Consider the following 5,719-nt stretch of genomic DNA (forward strand, 5'->3'; position numbering starts at 1 on the left):
TGTGTGTGGCTGGCGGAGTCTGGGCCAAACCGATGCCGGCTTTGTGGGCATGTTTTCCATTTATTTTCACTTATAATGGACAGACAGTATGAGATCCGTTTCAAGTGCATGACAGGGTAATTCGACATTCATGGACGGGTTCGATTCCCGGTCAAGGGCACAGGCCCGGGTTGTGGGCTCGAACCCCAGTAGGGGGCGTATGGGAGGCAGAAGGTCCATGATTCTCTCTCTCTCTCTCTCTCTCCTTTCCTCCCTGACATCAATAAAAAACATATTTTTTTAAAAATTAAGCCACTCTATTCAAACCTAATTCTATTTTCAATCAATTTCTTTTCAGGAACCAATACATTTTTTTTTTAAATCCGCACTGGAGGATATTTTTCCATTTATTTTTTTTAGAGAGAGAGGAAGACAGAGAGAGAAATATCGATGTGAGAGAAACACAAGGATGGGTTGCCTCCTGCATGTGCCCTTGACCGGAATCGAACCCGGGACCCTTCCGTCCGCAGGCGGACGCTCTATCCACTGAGCCACAGCAGCTAGGGCCGGGGACCAGTACGTACTTTCTGTTTCAATATATATATATATATATATATATATATATATATATATATATATATATATATTTTTATTGATTTCAGAGAGGAAAGGAGAGGGAGAGAGAGATAGAAACATCCATGGTGAGAGAGAATCACGGATCGGTTGCCTCCTGTACCCCACCCCCCTACGCCCTCCACCCTTGGCCACCACAGCCAGCTAACCTGGGATTCCATCTGGACTTAAAATAATAAAAAAAACCCACAATAATTCCAAGTAACTCCGCAAAAAAATAACCAGTGAGCCTAGATTTCGTCCGCGGCGTCCCCGGAGCTGGTCTACGCATTAGCAGGAGGCGCTGATGAATTCAACATCTGTCCGGCCTGAATAAAACTCGCCGTAGCCCATTCCTGGTGTGTGTGTGTGTGTGTGTGAGAGAGAGAGAGAGAGAGAGAGAGAGAGAGAGAGAGAGAGAGAGATCCAACCGTAGCCTCATGGTCCATTTTTGCAAATGACTCTCGCATCCCATCGGTAACAGTCATTGGCACCTTGTGCGTGATGGTCCACCCAACGGTTGGGGCATTTTTCCAGGATTTTTAACAATTTCTGTGGGCATTTTAACGCCACGGTGGACGGTTATACTAAAGCGTTCAGAGCCTGTGTTTCTCCTGCTGTTTCCATATCGCCCGTCGAGTTTATAGCATTTGAAGTGGAAGAATTTTTACCACGGGAGTGGAATTTCCATATTGATTTTTTTTTTTTTTTTACGGCAAAGAGAGTCTTTTAAAAATATATACATATATATGTTTTATTGATTTCGGAGAGGAAAGGAGAGGGAGAGAGAGAGAGAAACATCCACGAGGAGAGAGAATCATGGACCGGCTGCCTCCTGCACGCCCCTGACTGGGGATGGAGCCCACAACCCGGGCATGTGCCCTGACCGGGAATCGAACCCTGACCTCCTGGTTCCTGGTCGATGCTCAACCACTGAGCCATTAGAAGAATTTAGAAGGTGGTAAGAAGAGTACTAATATTTTAGCCGTCATGTTTTCTACTATTACTAGAGGCCCGGTGCATGAAATTCATGCACAGAGAGGGGGTGGGGGGGGGTCCCTCAGGCCGGCCTGCACCCTCTCTCAATCTGGGACCCCTCAGGGGATGTCTGACTGCCGGTTTAGGCCCAATTACAGCCTAAACCGGCAGTCGGACATCCCTCTCGCAATCCGGGACTGCTGGCTCTGGATAGCTCACCTGTTTGCCTGCCTGATTGCCCCTAACCACTCACCTGCCCGCCTGATCGCCCCTAACCACTCACCTGCCTGCCTGATCACCCCTAACCACTCTTCTGCCTGCCTGATCGCCCCTAACCACTCACCTGCCTGCCTGATCACCCCTAACCACTCACCTGCCTGCCTGATTGCCCCTAACCACTCACCTGCCCGCCTGATCGCCTCTAACCACTCTTCTGCCTGCCTGATCGCCCCTAACCACTCACCTGCCTGCCTGATCACCCCTAACCACTCACCTGCCTGCCTGATCGCCCCTAAACCCTCTGCCTGCCTGACTGATCGCCCCTAACCACTCGCCTGCCTGCCTGATAGCCCCTAACCACTCACCTGCCTGCCTGATAGCCCCTAACCACTCACCTGCCCGCCTGATCGCCCCTAACCACTCGCCTGCCTGCCTGATCGCCCCTAACCACTCGCCTGCCTGCCTGATCGCCCCTTACCACTCGCCTGCCTGCCTGATCGCCCCTAACCACTCACCTGCCTGCCTGATCGCCCCTAACCCCTCTGCCTGCCTGCCTGATCGCCCCTAACCCCGCTGCCTGCCTGCCTGATCGCCCCTAACCACTCACCTGCCTGCCTGATCGCCCCTAACCCCTCTGCCTGCCTGCCTGATCGCCCCTAACCCCGCTGCCTGCCTGCCTGATCGCCCCTAACCACTCACCTGCCTGCCTGATCGAACCCTAACCACTCACCTGCCTGCCTGATCGCCCCTAACCCCTCTGCCTGCCTGCCTGATCGCCCCTAACCACTCACCTGCCTGCCTGATCGCCCCTAACCCCTCTGCCTGCCTGATCGCCCCTAACCCCTCTGCCTGCCTGCCTGATCGCCCCTAACCCCGCTGCCTGCCTGCCTGATCGCCCCTAACCACTCACCTGCCTGCCTGATCGTCCCTAACCACTCACCTGCCTGCCTGATTGCCCCTAACCCCTCTGCCTGCCTGCCTGATCACCCCAACTGCTCACCCCTAACAGCCCCTGCCTCAGCCCCTGCCGCCGTGGCTTTTTCCGGAAAGACATCCGGAAAGCCATTCGTCTGTCTGGTCTAAGGAGCCTATGACACGTTTATTATTATATATAACACGTATATATTATACATTATATAGCCTGTGATTTTTATTATTAGAGGCGGCGTCTGTGATTCCGTCGCTGCCAATTTCCGTGGGTTTGGTCGGAATCTTACGATTCTTTCGTTTTCAATGAAAAGAAGAAGAAGAAATGTTCTACCCTATTCTTTCTCTCTGAACTGAAACCTAGAAAATGACTCCTCGCCTCACTCTCTTGGCTTTTCCGACCCACCCCCTTTTTCCCATTGACGTCAGCCTGGACGCAGAATTTCTCTCTCTCTCTCTCTCTCTCTCTCTCTCTCTCTCTCTCTCTCTCTCTCTCGGAAATTTCATTTCTTTGGCGGCTCCTACAGCATAAAAGGTGTCCTGTGAGCTGGCAGCAGGCTGGCGAGACGATACCCGTTTCTAACTTTATCCCAGATGGCAGCCAGGCTGGTCCCAGCGGGTTCCTGGCAGCTTCTCGTAAAGATTCATTAATCAGCTCTAAGGCATTTTTATTTTGCGACGATACCAGGCGGTACGTCGAGAATACATGCTTTATGGCGGCTCGTTCGGCCATCCTTGAAAACACACAGAGAGCCAGACGAATTCCCGGGCGGCTAGGTAGATATCGCAAAGGAAAGGTGTGGTCCTGTGAGTGCGTCCTGATTCGGAAGAAATTATTTTTGCAGACGGGATGGAGGGAGGGGTCGGAGACGAGGCCGTCCTGGGTCAGGGGGTCCTCCCTCCAGGGACAGGGTCCTTGTCGGACACAGACGAGGAGACGCAGACACAGGGGAGAAGCCACGTGGAGACGGAGGGAGGCAGAGGCGGGAGGGAGGGAGGCGGCCACCAGCCCGGGGAGGCCTGGAGCCGCAGGCGCTGGGGGAGGCAAGACGGACCCTCCCTGGAGCCTTCAGAGGGAGCGTGGCCCTGGGACACCCGGTCTCCAGGATCGACAGGAGGGGGCAGGGCCCTGGGGACACCCAGTCTCCAGGGTCGACAGGAGGGAGCAGGGCCCTGGGACACCCAGTCTCCAGGATCAACAGGGGGGAGCAGGGCCCTGGGACACCCAGTCTCCAGGATCGACAGGAGGGAGTGTGGCCCTGGGACACCAGGATCTCAGACGCCTGGTCTCAGATACGAGAATGGATAGATTTCATCCGTAAACCCTGATGTCATCAAATGTTTAAACCTCAGAAGGCCATGTCAGTGAGACGCATCATTTCCTCAGAGCGGTTATATCCAGGATCAAAAGAGTCGGGGTGGCCCTGGCCAGTGTTGCTCAATGGTTAGAGTGTCAGCCTGTGCCCCAAAAGGGGGTCCCCAGTTAAATTCCCAGTCAAGGGCACGTACCTCGGTCCCTGGTTGGATCCCCCACCCTGGTCAGGGCGAATGCGGGAGGCAACCAGTCGACGTGTCTCTCTCACCTTGATGTTTCTCTCTCTCTCTCTCACATCTTTGCTCCACATTCCACTCAGCCCCTGGATCATGCTGGCCACCCAGTTCGAGCTTATCATGGACACAAGGGATGAGTCAATCTATACTAATAAAACCATAGGTGGTCCTCGCGCCCTCACGCAATGCCCTCGCATTGTCACAAGATGGCCGGCAGGGGAGAGCAGTTGGGGGCGCCCAGGCCGGCAGGGGAGAGCAGTTGGGGGTGCCCAGGCCGGCAGGGGAGGCCAATTGGGGCGCCCAGGACGGCAGGGGAAGGCAGTTGGGGGCGATCAGGCCGGCAGGGGAGAGCAGTTGGGGGCAATCAGGCTGACAGGGCAGCGCTTAGGGGCGATCAGGCCGGCAGGCAGAAGTGGTTAGGGGCAATCAGGCAGGCGAGTGGTTAGGAGCCAGGGGTCCTGGATTGTGAGAGGGTGCAGGCTGGACTGAGGGAACCCCCCACCCCAGTGCACGGATTTTGTGCACCGGGCCTCTAGTTAAATCATAAATACGTATGGTGATTCATGTATTCTTGTTGAGAAAAATTCAGATGGCCTCAGCCAGTGTGGCTCAGTGATTGAGCGTCGACCCATGAACCAGGAGGTCAGGGTTCGATTCCCAGTCAAGGGCACATGCCCGGGTTGTGGGCTCCATTTCCAGTAGGGGGTGTGCAGGAGGCAGCCGATCCGTGATTCTCTCTCATCATGGATGTCTCTCTCTCTCTCTCTCTCTCTCTCTCTCTCTCTCTCTCTCTCTCTTTGAAATCAATAAAAATATATTTTTAAAAATTCAGGTCATAACCTATGTACTGGAATGACTCCCTCTCTGCTTGTCTGACTTTCTCTAATTTTTGTGCTCAGCTATTTCTACCAGAAAATTATTTCCCCACTAAAGTCGTTTACTGTTTCAGGGGCATCTATGAAGGAATTCCCTTTAAGACGCTAATGGAAGGTGGGGTGAGTTTCTTGATCAAGTCCAGGGGATACGTTGAAATGGGCGTCTGTCACTTGCCAATTTCTTTTTAAGGGTTGGAGTTGCAACCTATGATACCTTCACCAAAACACAAGGAATGTATACATTTAAAAAGTTGTGCTTTTTCATATATATACACTAGAGGCCCAGTGCACGAAATTCGTGCACAGGGGTGGGGTGGGACCCTCAGCCTGGTCTGCACCCTCTCCAATCCGGGACCCCTCAGGGGCTGTCCAACTGCCAGCTTCGGCCCGATCCCATAGGAGGCAACGGATCCGTGATCCTCTCTAATCGCCGATGTTTCTCTCTCTCTCACTCTCCCTTCCTCTCTGAAATCAATAAAAATACATTCTTAAAAAAAAAAACACAGTTGGAAATGAGATAAACATTGAGCACCAACAATCCCCCCCGCAAAATGTTATGGATGGCATTACAACCAACG

At 53.2% G+C, this 5,719-nt stretch overlaps 1 protein-coding gene across 2 annotated transcripts in view; it reads left to right on the forward strand.

The window, feature by feature from the left end:
• Window positions 1-5,719, forward strand: part of PRKX (protein kinase cAMP-dependent X-linked catalytic subunit) — a 321,391-nt gene that overhangs the window by 204,155 nt on the left and 111,517 nt on the right. The window lies entirely within an intron of this gene.

Source organism: Myotis daubentonii, chromosome X (assembly GCF_963259705.1).
Source record: "Myotis daubentonii chromosome X, mMyoDau2.1, whole genome shotgun sequence".
In the NCBI taxonomy this organism is placed as follows: Eukaryota; Metazoa; Chordata; class Mammalia; order Chiroptera; family Vespertilionidae; genus Myotis; species Myotis daubentonii.